This window comes from Mesocricetus auratus, unplaced genomic scaffold (genome assembly GCF_017639785.1).
Source record: "Mesocricetus auratus isolate SY011 unplaced genomic scaffold, BCM_Maur_2.0 Super-Scaffold_100010, whole genome shotgun sequence".
NCBI classification, from domain to species: Eukaryota; Metazoa; Chordata; class Mammalia; order Rodentia; family Cricetidae; genus Mesocricetus; species Mesocricetus auratus.
Genome location: NW_024429194.1, coordinates 86,659,573 through 86,673,642, shown reverse-complemented (window position 1 = coordinate 86,673,642; position 14,070 = coordinate 86,659,573). Strand labels below are relative to the sequence as shown.

Below are 14,070 nucleotides of genomic sequence, written 5' to 3'. Positions count from 1 at the left end.
GTGATGTGTCTGAGCACAGGTGATGCGTCTGTGTCTGGCACAGGTGATGTGTCTGAGCACAGGTGATGTGTCTGAGCACAGGTGATGTGTCTGTGTCTGAGCACAGGTGATGTGTCTGTGTCTGAGCACAGGTGATGTGTCTGTCTGGCACAGGTGATGTGTCTGTGTCTGAGCACAGGTGATGTGTCTGAGCACAGGTGATGTGTCTGAGCACAGGTGATGTGTCTGAGCACAGGTGATGTGTCTGGGCACAGGTGATGTGTCTGAGCACAGGTGATGTGTCTGTGTCTGAGCACAGGTGATGTGTCTGATCGAGCAGTTTGGAGACAGACAGGGATGGTCCTGAAGGGTCTACTGACTGGATACTCACATCACAGGCTGGATTCTTCCTCCATCCTTCCTTCTGGAGGTTTCTAGAGCCCATAGCCCATGCCAACTTCGGGGCCTTTGTGTCAGCATCTTCTTCCAGGGACCTTTGTCTCCGGGAGCTGGCTTATTCCTAGTTCCTACAGGTACAGAGCACAACCACACAGCAAAGGCTGACCCCACTGGCTTCCCATCCCCAGTCTGCCTCAGGCCTTTTCTGCCCCTCACTTCCCACGGTGTTTATTTCCTTCGTCATGGTCTTAAACCAGAGCTGGGCTGTGTGACTTCTGTGATCTCTGCCTTTTGTAAAGTGTCTGGCACATAGTAGGTCCCCAATCAACACACACGGATCCAATGGTAAAGCCTCTGGGTTTGTATGGAGGGACATGGAGGCTTGAGCATCAAGGGAGAAGGAAGTGGTGATGGCTAGTTGGGGAACCCACCAGGACATGGGCAGGGCTGGAAATTCTGGCTGGGGAAGGTGTCTCTGGATGTCAGGAAGGCTTCAGAGGTACTGGGGTGGTGCAGAGCTTATCTAGGGGCAAGGAAGAAAGATCCAAGATGACGTTGTCAATGAATCTCAAATCATGACGGTGGTGACTCCTGGGGTGGCAGGGCTGGATGCCACATGGGCTGGAGAGCGGTCTCTGAGGATCAGACCCCCGTCTTGATAACTCCTGGCAGTGAGAGCTCAGGAAGGTGGCAACCTCCCACCCTGTCTGAAAAGCGAGGCAGCGTCGCCTGCCTGGAGGTACTTGCTCTGATAATTAAATAAAATAACGTGAAAACGCACTTGCAGTCCTCCCATGGTAAGCCCTGAATAAATATTAGCTGCACGTTAAGCTCCCATTGGCAGTGTGCGCTTTGAATAAAACAGAAAAGGGGGAAAGATGTGGTCCCTGCACGGGAGTCACACAATCGAGTGTCACCCAGAACGTAGGAGACAGGATGTGGGTGAGGGAAGGGGAGGAGGCTGGCCCTGCATCCCCTCAGAGGGTGGGGCTCCACTCGGAGCTCCATCCAGAGAGGGCTTTGTGGAACAGGTAACTGCAAGTCAGATGACGGTAAGAAGCTGAAGGGGCCCCTACAGAAAGGGACTTTAGGCAGATGGACTTTTGGTGAAGTGGTATGGGACAGAAAGTCAAAGTTGGTAGAGCGCATAGGTACATGAAGCAGTGGGTGTCTGTCTGCTGGACAGACCTTCCCAGAGGCGGACGCTAAGCAATGGACCACGCAACCGGCAGCTGTGATCATGGTGAGTGGGTGGGAGCTACAGATCGTTTTATTTCCCCAGTGTGCCGGGAGGGTCCAGGGCTCGGAGGAGAGGAGAATAGGCAAGGGGGCCATGGGTGCATCTCGGTATCTATTGTGTGCCAAGTTTAAGGAGGCCCACGGAGGGACAAGATTAATTGAGGTCCCTGGGTAGGATGGGCGATGGCACAGTGGGGAAAGCTTCTTGGAGGGGGCGCCCTTTACCCCACTTCCAACGGAATGGAAAATGCACAGCCTGGTTCTGCCCCTTGGAAGTCAGCTTTCCCAACTGTGCAGGCTTAAAGGGCATAAATCCCACACGGGGTTGATGGGCTGCAGAGGGTTCTGAGTCTGGCAAAGATCCTTCCCTGGGTCTCGGGAACCAGAGAACGAGGAACTGATATCACACTGAGATGCAGACCTGTAGCAAGCGAAATCCTGGCTGCCTGCTCGCTCCTCAGCCATCGGAGGCCAGGGTAGGAGCTCTGTGATGATAGTCTTCCCTGTCAGCTTGGTCAGTTAGACTCAGAGAGGAGGTTCAGGCGCTCCTGTGAGTGCGTCTCAAAAGTCTTCCCAAAGAGGAGCAACTGAGGGGCAGGGGCCCACCAGGAATGTGGGCAGCAGCATCCCATGCTGAGGGCGTAGACAGAGGAAGAGGGAAGTGGAGAAAGCTGGGGCGGGGAACGGCCTCCTGCTTTCCTTACTTCCTGGTCCTTGGCATGGGAACAAGCAGCTGCCTCACCCCGATGGCCAAGATGAAGAGGTCCACTGGTCACATCTTCCCTCCTTGATGGATTGAAACTGTGAGCAAACAAACCTTCCTCCCCTTTGGCTGTTTCAGGCAATTTGGACACAGTGATGAGAGAATAATGAATACAGACCACAGCAGAGGCATCCATGGCGTCTCCCTGCTGTGCACTAGCTCATTCTGAGGGCTAATCCCACATACACGGCTGTGTGTGGCTGACCCAGCTTGTGTACACACAGCCAAGGTCACGGAGGACTCTGGAGTACCTCCTGGCCTAGTGCAGGTCCTTCTATCCACCAGGTTGGTGTCGGTGGACAGGCAGTCAGTCAAACAGCTGCTTCCCCCAAAGCTCCCTCTGCTATGACCCCAGACCTCAGACGAGGGGCACTTGGGACACAGCTAGGCAGGCTCTATTACCTTCCCTTCTCATTGCATTGTAGGTGACCCAGCCCAGGCTCCTAGATCCCGAGTCTTTGCTTCTGATATCATCATATGGCCTTGGCATTTTTAAAAAACAAAGTCTCATATAGCCTAGGCTAGCCTCAAAGTTGCTGTACAGCCATGGATAACCTCGACTCTCTCTGTCTCTGTCTCTCTGTCTCTGTCTCTCTCCCTCTCCCCCGAGACTTATTTTTATTTTATGTGTATGGATGTTCTGCCTGCATGCCTGTCTGTGCGCATCATGTGTGTAAAGTTCAGAAGAGGGCTTAGATCTCTTGGAAGTGAAGTTACAGACAGTTGTGAGCTGCCAGGTGGGTGCTAGGAATTGAACCTGAGTCCTCTGGGAGAGCAGCTGATGCTCTTAACCATCGAGGCATCTCTCCAGCCCCTGAACCTTGCATTTTTGATTCTTCACCTCCCAAGGGCTGGGATGACAGACGTGCACCACCATACCCAGGTTTTGAGGTGCTTGGGGGTGTGTCAACCCCAGAGCTTTGTGCACACCAGGCAAGCACTCTGTCTGAGACACACCCTCACTCCTGGCCTTCACATCTTTCAGGACTTCAACAGAGCAGACCTCCATAGACACGGCACTGGTTTTAAAGGGTGGGGGTGGGGCAGGAGGAGCAGAAAGGCAGGTCACAGCAAACCTTGCTGAGCATGGACTGTGCGCTAGGTACCCTTCACTTTGTGTGAACATCTTTAAACTTCACCACAAACCCTTAGGACACGTTCTGCCTTGTTGCTCACTTTGCAGACGCACAGCTCAAAGCACAGAACAGTAAAGCAGTGTACCCACAGCAAGGATGTGATAGAGTTAAGATTCCAGCCCTGAGCCAGGTGGTGGTGGCATACACCTTTAATTCTGGCACTCCAGAGGAATTAGAGGAGCTCTGTGAGTTCAAGGGCAGCCTGGTCTACAGAAAGAGTTTCAGGACACTCAGGGTTACACAGAGAAACCTTGCCTGGTGCTTTGTGTGTGTGTATTTGGGAATCTCCTATTGTGTCCTGGGTATAGTCTTCTCTCCTGTTATAAAAATCGTGTAGGGAGGGGGACTGAGACTCGGGGAAGGTAACCATATTAAACTGAATAACTAGCAAATGTTAGAGCTGTAGTCTGCACACTGCTCTCCACCTGTCTGAAAGCGTTGACCACTACACAGCCAGAGTTCCAGAGTGTGGAGAGGCTGTGCAAACCTCCTGCCTTTCTCCTTCTGCTCAGTAAACTGAGCCAACACCTTCCTCCCTGGGCTATGCTCTGGTGTTTAGCCAAGGCTTGCCCTACTCTAAGGGGATCTGTCAACCCTGGAGAGGGGGTAGTGGATGGGACATGGGGTCTGAGCCCCAGAGACTTGTGGGAAGGTGTTTCTCAATCCAAGAGTTCCGGAAAGATACTGACTAGCAACTATCTGGGTCAGCAGGGGTTAATTACAGCAAGCCTCAGGACTGTTGTATTGAGAAGGGTGTCCCGGGGAGGACAGAGACATCCGTGTTCCCTCACACAGCTCTTGAGATGTAGCCGTGGATGGATTCCGACCCCATGCCATCACACCCAGCCTACTTTTGTCAGCAGCCCAACAGAGGTCAGGCACACCCCTCCTCCTCTACGGCAGGCTCTCTGCCTTTCAGCACCTTCCACAGCCCCCAGGGTCCTTATGTGCGACACTGGGCAGACAACTGGTGAAAGGCCACCAGCTGGCTCAAGCCTGCAGCCATGTCCCTTCCCACCCTCTGCTGCTCGCTCTGCCCGGCTCCTCTCTGTGCTCACACCTCTCTCGTGCCTCTTCCATGTGCTTGTTGGAAGCTTGGTGTTTCTACACATGCATAGTCACAAAACACACCTAAGAGCCACAGCCATGGAGCCAACCTCACCCCCCCCACACACACACATGCCCTCAGGGACAGCAGAAGGCACTGGGGCTTCATCTCTCTGTCCGGGCCTGTGGCACTCAGGGCCAGTCTTAAGATGGCAGTGCCTCATTTTTTTCCACAGGGAGGAGTCCTCTGATTTCTCCATGGAATCTTTTCTTGCTGACAGCCATTCACTTTACGTCTGGCTGCTCTAAACAATGCTACAGCAGGCATCCCTGTGCAAGCGTTCTCCAACCAGAGCTTTTATCCCCACAGAGTACAGTTCCAGGAGTGGGGTTACTCAGTGGAAGGGCACATGCATTTTTCTATAGACAATGCTGACAGACCTTGTAACACTTCCCTGCGCTCTCCAGCAATTCCAGGGCCATCTATTCCCCTTCAGTCACTGCAGCAGTAGGTGTTAGCATCATTTAGAATTTCCCCCTGAATGATGCAGGCAACATGAAATCTCATACTTCCTGCAATTCCAGTTTCTAGTAAGACTTGTTCATCTTTAATGTGCTTACTGACTACTTGGCTATGTGCCATGGCCCACCTAGCCTCATCTTGTCCAACCCCAGCCCTCCTTGGCCATTGCAAATCCATAGCTGCTCTTTAAATATGTAGGCATTAACCTTTTGTGTGGCAACTGGGTCACAAATAGTTTCATACTCAAATTGCTTGTTTTTGTATTGACTTTATAAATGATATCTGTTGCCATAAAAATAATTCTTGTGCAATGAAATGCTTTTAATTTAAATTTTAAAACAGTTCATTTATTGGGGGTAGTGACTTGGGTGGTATATGCATGTGTGTGCATCTGTGGGGCGGAGGAGGGTGTGGGGGGACCTGCTCTATATTTTCCATCTTACTGACATGAGACAGGGTAATCTCTGAGTCAGAAGCGGGGCATTTTGGCTGGACTGGCTGGTCATCCAGCTCTGGGGACCCTCCTGCCCCCGCCTGCCCCTATGGGATGAGGAACACGAGTGGCCACACGTGGCTTTCACGTGGGTGCTGGGAATTTAAACTCAGATCCTCGTGCCTGCACAATAAGCTCTCTCACGCGCCAAGTCAGCTCCCCAGCCCTGTGTCTTTCTTTTAAAACATGACTTTTTTGATACCTGAGACTACTATTTTCTGCCATCTCCTACATTTTCTTTCAAGATATCTATTGCTTTAAAAAATGTTTTTGGCTGTTAACTCTCCAGTCCTCGTGGGGTTTATGTGTATAATGTAACATGAGGTTTAACTTGCTTCCAAAAGACAGCGGCTCGCACAGACATCATTAATAAACAATGTCTCATTTTCCCACTGGATTGAAACAGCAGCTCTGGTGTGTGATTGTGACTCCTGAATACTCAGCTCTAGTTATGGGCTGTCCTTGTCCTCCTCTCAGGCCCTCCAACAGGACTTCATTTGTCCTGACTGCCAGCTAGCCTTGTCCGCCCACTGGTTTTTATTTTCCGTGGGGTCTAGCTGCCCTGGTTCTTCCTTCTTTGACACAAACCTGCAGTGGTGTGAGTTTATGGTGTCCTGGTGTCTGAGTCAAGCGTTCAGTCAGGGAGCAAATGTGTCTGGAATGTTCCTGCTGCTCTTTTCTCCCCCAGGACTACTCACCCACCCTCCACCCCCACAGTTGCAGCTATTCAACCAGTAGTTCTGACCCTTTAATACAGTTCCTCAGTGTTGTGGTGACCCCCTACCATAACTGTAATTCTGTTACTGTTATGAACTGTAACGCACTGTAACCTCCACTATGTAACCTCAGGGGTCGTGACCCACAGGTTGAGAACCACTGTGTTAAACAGTAGCACAAAGTATCCATGTGGATAAATGGCCACGGAGCAGAAAAGTCTACAAAAAGGAGCCACCTTTGTGGTCCTGAGAGCTGGAAGCTTGTCACACTGAAGGTGCTCAGAACTCCCACCATGGGCTAATCTGTCTCTAGGGTCTTTAGATATAAAGCAGGCTAAAGCAGACACAGGTCAGATCCAGGTTATAACAATGGCACTATGTCCATTATCTTTTGGTGTGACAACAAGATAGTAATGTTGTGGCTAGTTTTTAAAAAGAGCCCCAGCTGGGCAAGGTTGGACACACCCATGATCCCAGTTCTCAGGAAGCTTAGGCAGGAGGATCTCAAGTCCTAGGCTAGCCTGGGCTAAATAATAAGATTTTTCCCCAAAATGCAAAGCAAACTAAACCCTATCTTTATTTTAGGGAAACTTTGCCAGGATGTATAAAGATCAGATTATGGCATTTGAAATCTGTTTCTAAATAAACTAAGTGGCAAACATAGGTGAAAATACAGATGGAGTGAGATGGACTATGGCTTCATCATTCTGGGGGGAGGTGAGCTAGCAGGGATCTACCATGCCTTCCCTATTTTAATGCACACCAGAAATGGCCCATATTAAAAAACCTTTAGGTCTGGGAATACAGCTCAGTTGATAGCATGCTCGCCTACTATGCACAAGGCCCCAGGTTCAACCCCGAGCATCATGTAAATCGCGTGTGGTAACACGCACTTGTAATCTTAGCTCTTGGGAGATGGAGGCAGGAGGATCAAGAGTTCAAGGTCATCCTTGGTTACATAGGGAGTTTGTGACCAGCTTGGGCTACATGAAGTCCTGTCTCAAAAAACGAACCAAAATGTTTACACGTGCACACAGGGGCCAGTGTGATGTCTCAGGAGGTCTAAAGATGCTTGGTGCAGAGCCTGTTGACCTGAGTGTAATCCCGGAACTCACAAACTGTCTTCTGACCTTCACAAATAGGCTGTGGTGTGCGTGCAAACACGCAGACACACGCACACACACACAGGACTACAATATTTCTAGGTTTTGTTGGACTTGCCTTACTTCCAGTCATTTATCAGATCCTCAGAATGGGTCCCTGAGGGGACAATTTCACAGATGAGAAGAGCTAGGCCCCTGGGGTCTGGTTCCTGCTCCCGGCGTGGTGAGTGAGCGAGTGGCACCGCCTTGGCCATCGCCACTCAGCACCACCCATCTCATCCCGAGCTTGTAACTGCAGCATTGCCTGCTGTGGGTTACTTCTGATTGCAAGCTGGGCTCAGGGATGGAGCAGGATGCTGGGGTGTGAATGGACTCCCAGAAGTCCACGTGCTGCAAACAATGTGCATGGCGGGGATGTGGGGGGATAGGGGTGGGGGGAGGGGGCAGAGGAAGGCATTTTGGAAGATCTGGGGCTGAATGCTTTTGTCACAGGAGCGGGGCAGCTCTCTGGAGAGTCTGGCCTTTGTTTCCTCTGCCACTCTTGCACTGCTTTGCCTTTCTGTGCCTCCCCTGTGGGATACTGGACTTCCAAGCTGCCCACACCTAAACAAGACTGTTTCCTTGTAAATTACCTCACCTTTAGCCTTCTGTCACAGTAGCGAGCAAGAGGACCAAGTCGTGGGAAGAAGTAGATGGCGGGAGAAAGTGAGAAGCCCCTCCAGCTGAGGCAGAAGGGAAGATAAGGAAGTCGTGTGGGGGCCTGGGGACAATGATCAGGGGTGTGTGTGTGTGTGTGTGTGTGTGTGTGTGTGTGTGAACCTCAGGTGCAGACTCGGAAGCAGGAAGTAGTTGGTGGGACGGAGCTTCGATGAGGGGAACGACACACAGGTCTGGCCACACTGAGAACCGTGGGAAGATGCTACAGGTTAAAAATGTGAGCTAAGACATCTTAGTAAGATGCTGCCGATTTATTGGATTTATAAGCTCATGATTGTTTAAATACATTCCTCTTCATTTTGCCACGCTAAATTCATCTACTACAGAGGAGAAATTGAATTCTGACACTAAATTAACTGCTCTTTGACTCTTCGCAAGGCCACATGCTTTTAGTTTTTCTTTCTTTCTTTCTTTTGCATAACTTAATTCAATTTTTCAGCCCTTGCCACATTTTCTTCAGCTCCTACGCACTTTTGAGGCCTGTTATAGTGTTATTATCTTATTATTAGTCACTAACTGGGGATAATCCACTTTTCCAATTGATCTATGCTGCTTTAAAGCTCCCGCCCCACAGGCGGTGATGGCAGGTGGGTTAGAAAATTCTGAGAGCTGGTGGTGGAGACCAGCGACACTGACCTTGGAGCTGCAGTGACCTATGGTCAGTCGTCAAAGAAGCATCATGAGGTGGATTGCCAAGGTCACTGGCAGGGTCAACCACTTGCATCAAACTCAATGTTGTGTGTGTTTAACACGTGACACGGTTCCTGCTACTCTGTAGCTGTTCTAAGTTTTATTCTGCCGGTGTCGCGCTCATTAGTTGTATGGATCGACCCTCTCTACATACAGACTTCAGATGGACCCCCTTACACACAACCTATGGGTATGCTTTGTGGGAAGGCTGCCTGAAGCTCCATGAATCTGGGAAGGTGGCGCTGCATTTACTTGGGGACCCGGGATGTTCACTGTGGATGAATGAGGTTTGGATGTGAACAGTTGTTGAATTCACTTGAGGAAGAATTGGCCCGAACCTACACGTTGGAATGAAGATGAGGTCAGAACATTCAATGGACTCCGATGAGAATCAGTGAAATGTAGTGTGTTCCAGCAACCATCAGGAAGGACATGCCGTGTGGCCGAGTGTCTCTGGCCTCTTTGCTGCTGTCAGCCGCTTTCCCGTTTTCCTACTTGTTGACAGTGTTGGGACAGCTTTGTGAATACAGCTCACAATGAGAGGAGGAGAAGGAAATAAATGGGCAAGAGCTCCCTCTTGGGGCTCAGGAGGATTCTTGGGGTGCGGGGGGGACCCTGTGGGTGATGTGGGAGGTAGAGGGACAGAAAGGTGACTTCAGAGAGGCACAGGTGCGGATGGCACGTGTCCGTGGTGTTTGGGGAGCATGGCTACTCAGCTTGAGTTGTTTGGGACCCAGACTACTAGACTGTGGTTCTTGAGTGACTGCCCCTCTCATTGGCCTGGGCTACCTGGGTGTGGCTTTCCAGAGTTGCAGGGACAAAGGAGCTGGAGGCTGGGTGCCCTGCTTGGATAAGCTGGCAGACTGGCTAAGAGCTTAGTGAAAAGTCAGCAATTTAGATGGAAGAATGTGTCTTTGGGATGCTGGCTCAGTTGATAGAGTTCTCACCCAGTATGCATGAAGCCTTGGGTCCAAGCACCACAACTCCATAAACCAAGCACGGTGGTGCCTTCCCATAATCCCAGAACTCAGGAGATTGTGGCAGGACAAGAAGTTCAAGACAATCTTTGACTGCAGAGGGACTTAGGGGCTAGCCTGAGCTACATGAGACAATGCCTTTAAAAAGAAAAGTGTGTGTGTGTGTGTGTGTGTATGTGTGTGTGTTTTGTTGTTGCTGTTTGTTTTGCTTCAGTCTTAAGTCTTAGGTAAAAAAGTCAGAAGTGATCAGTATTAGAGTCATTTGGTCTGGCTCCCTTCTTCCTTCCTCCGTTGGATGCATTAGGTCTGATCTAGATACTAGACCACTAAAGGTCACTTGTCCACCTTTCTGGGTCATTTTGAGCTGTGCATTGGAAGGTGACAGAAAACAGAAGGGAAGGCATTGGGGGCAGAGGTGGCTCTCTCTGTGAGTGACAACAGTAACTCTGAAAGCACCAGTAACCCCGGACTTTAGATTCTGTGGCTTTCTTACACATGCAAACCTATAATAAAACTCAATTTATGTGTTGGGCACATAAGAGATTAACAACTAATAATAAAAGAGACAATGGAGTGTAATAAAAGTTATGGGAACATGCCTTTCTCTCCCTCCCTCAAAATGCCTTACTATTCCATGCTGATGGAATTGGAGTGGACAGTAACAGGGTCCTAGACAAGGAGAGGCCGTGGGCTGTGCAGAAACATAGAGGCTTAAAACCCCAGGGGAAGTCCATGGCAGAAAACGATCTGATGGGCCTCAAATCCAGGGCTTGCTGCCTGGAAGAACACGTGACTGTGCTCCTGCTGCTGCTTGGCTAAGGGTCCAGCTGTTCTTCATGGTCCTAAACTTACTTACAGGACAGTCTGGGAACTTCTCTCTTCTTTTTGTGACTAGTGATAGAATCTAGAGTCACACTGACTCGTGTTAAGCAAGTGCTCATCCCTTCTCAGCCATCTTTTGTGAGGGGGGGTGGTTATTGTGATTTCACTTACACATTGTAGTCCATCACCAAAGGAAGTCAGGACATGAACTCAAATAGGACAGAAACCTGGAGGCAGGGGCTGATGCAGAGATCGTGGAGGAGTGCTGCTTACTGGCTTGCTTGTCCTGACTTGCTAAGCCTGTTTCTTATAGATCCTACGACCACTAGCCCAGGGATGGGACCACTCACAATGGGCTGGATTCTCCCCCATCAAACAGTAATTAAGAAAATGCCCTACGTGCTGTTCCACAGCCTGATCTTATGCAGTCAGCCATCTTTTTACATTTTATTTGGAGACAAGTTTCCCAAGCTGGCTTTGAACTTGTGATCCTCCCACCTTAGCCTCCTGAGCAGCTGGGATTAGATGCCTAGAGATGAGATTCATGGTGAATCTTTAGGGGAAGGATCCGCTGACCTTTGTTATCTGACTTGGCTAGTGATTGGTCATCCAGCCTCCTGTTTCCTCATTTTGTGAACTTGAACCCTGGGACCTGCAGGTTATTCTGACTCCTTTGGGTGTCTGGGTGTCTGCTGATACCCTTTAGCAATGCTTGTTCAGGACACTGGAAAGCTCCAAGCTCTTTTGTCTGTTTGTTTAATGGTTTTCCTATGGGATAGGGAATCTAAGTCTCCTTGCATCTGCTGGGGAACCCTCTACACCAGAGGCTCTAAGTGACTCGGAAAAATCACTCAGTTATTTTACCTGGAAAAGCAGTGTCCCGCTTACATGGTGATCATTTTCCCAGCAGGGACATCCAAGGGAGATGTTCAAGGTCACAGGGTTTCTGTCTCCTGGGACATGCTTTCATGGACAGGCAGGAGGGAAGTTCCAAATCGGGGCAATGGGCAGGAGGAGGCCGGGGGCGGAGTCTTGAAATGTCATCTTTACTGCCCTAGAAGGTTATGAAAATGAAATGGTTTAATGACTTTAAAGGGCTCATAATGGTCTTGACAAGTGGTAGACGATCGAGTGATGACATTAACACAGTAATAATATTAATGTGGGCATTTGATTAGCATATGCATAACCCAGATGCTCTCATCAAAATATACATTCGTACTCCAGTGTAAATGTCTGATGAAATACCATAACACAGACCTCAAATATTGAACAACAGATGGTTAAACTAAAGACGCAAATTCCCGAGGTTGGAGTTTTGAGAATCAGTAAAACGGAATGACTAAGAAAGGATTCTGGAATTAGTTAAATCTGAGACAAAATTCCAGCTCTGCACTTTCTCCTGGAATGCATGACAGTGGGCCAGATTCCTACTCTGCCATGCCTTGTAGCACCACTGTGTGCCTTTGAGAAGCAAGTTAAGGGGGGGAGTGTCTGGCACATAGTAGGGCCCCTGGTGAACAAAATCTGGAGTGAGATAAGTTGGAAAAAGCCTCTCTTGGGGTCCTGAACTTCACCTGCAGTGGTCCTGGCTTCAGCTATGTTCAGCCTATAAAACCAGTGAGTACCTACTATGTGCTGGTAGAGATAAAGCCACCTACTCACTCTGCTTAGCCAGGTGACTCCACAGTTTCTGTTCTTCATGGTGAGTTCCCCTGGTTGTTAGGTGTCTCATGAACACAAAAATGAAGAAGACCTCTTGGTTAGGTGTAGGAGGAAACCGTGTGCTGCCATTAGCCATGTGACTTATTAGAGGTGCATACAGATGAGGTAATAAAAGAGTGGTTTACCACACCGATAACCACACCCACTTTAGGCATGACTAAAGACGTATACGGACGTAGGCAGTGAACTACGTCACTAGCCAGGCCCACTTTTGGGCATGGCTAAGGGGCGTTACGGGGGAAGGTATAAAAGACTGAACAACGGACGCCTCGGTCTCTTTTTCCAGCCTTTGGCTTCCAGTTCGGCGGTGGAAAACTACTCGGCTCATCTGGGATACTTGTTTGGTTCTTGTGAGTAATTTCTACAATAAATACTTAGTTTTACTTTCAGTAAGTGTGCCGTTTATCGTTGCAGCATAGTTAGGGGATCTTGTGTCTTATAAAACTCTGGACCATTGAGAGAGGGTTGCAGAGGGCAGCATTCCAGACTTGGTTATCACAGGACCCTCAGGGGTGGAGGCCGTTGGGGTCTGGAGAAGGCACTGTAATTCACCTGTCCCCAGCAACTCTGTGCCAATGCACCATCTCCTGCCTTGTTGGCCCCATAGCCCCTTCCCAGTGGGTAGAATGATTACCCTATATCTGTGTCCCTCAGTTGGTCCACACTCTGCCCCCTGTGAGCTTCTGGGGACATCCTCCTCCTCTTCTGTCTCTTCCTCCAGCAATGTCCTATTAGCCTGCTCTGGGATTGGGACCTGTCTCGGGCACTCCTGGCCTTGCCATTTTCCCATTGTACATAACAGCTGTCTGCTACTTGTGAGCACCTGCATAAGGTGGGAACCTCTTCGGTGGGCAGAGGGACTACATCATCACTAGTCAGACACTTAGACAATAAGTCTGTGCGGCTGTCCTCCTGTGACAAGAGAACGACAATGGTGGCCCTCGTGGTTGCCACGGTGGGGAGGAAAGTAGCCTTTGCCACTCTCTGCAGCTTATGAAGGAGGAGGCGGGGTGGGGGGCGGGGGAGGGGAGGGCTTACAGCAGAGCCAGGTTGAGAAGGGAATGGGGGATGGGCTCACCCCTCAGTCTCAGCTTTCTTCTCTACAATATGGGATATGATGCTTCTACATTGGAGGCTTCTGCTGCCCTCAGTCTGAAGCCATGTGGCCACAGGAGCCGACTCAAGCACCTACAAAATGAGCCTTGCCCTCAGCTCATAGACCTGCATCTGAGACTCACTGACTGCCCTCAAGTCAGAGTGGGCAGATTCCTGGCAGCATAGATGGACTTCTAAATGAGGAAAGAGGGTCCCAGAGAGGCCCAGGGCTCACCCAAGAGTTCACAGCTAGGAGGCCCAGGTGCCTACGAGGTAAGGTGCCAGGTTTTCCGACTCTCCACACGACAGCCTGCATTCCTTCAGCTGAGCCACAGGGCATCTTGGTCAACTTGGAAAGCCTCGGGGGACTGTCGAAATCCACACACAGATATCGAGACGGGATGTCCCACTGTGTATGACGACATTAATAGACTCTGCTTTTCAAATGCCAAGTAATTTCTTTGTCAATGAGCTATCAGGTGACATTTTAATTGGAAAGAAGAGTTGAGGGTCAGCAAAATGACTCAATGGACAAAGGAGCTTGCTGCCAAGCCTGATGACCTAAGTTTGATCCCCAGAACCCATGGGTGAATGGAGAAATTCAGACTAACCACTGGGAGGGAGGACATCAGGGCTTAATTCTTGA

General features: G+C 49.9%; 1 long non-coding RNA gene across 4 annotated transcripts in view; it reads left to right on the top strand.

Moving 5' to 3' along the window:
* Positions 1-14,070, top strand: part of LOC121142955 — a 29,558-nt gene that overhangs the window by 6,235 nt on the left and 9,253 nt on the right. For all 4 annotated transcript variants that reach the window (XR_005880120.1, XR_005880121.1, XR_005880122.1 and 1 more), the window contains one exon: positions 12,616-12,679. This is a non-coding gene — a long non-coding RNA (uncharacterized LOC121142955). The remainder of the gene's footprint in view (positions 1-12,615; positions 12,680-14,070) is intronic.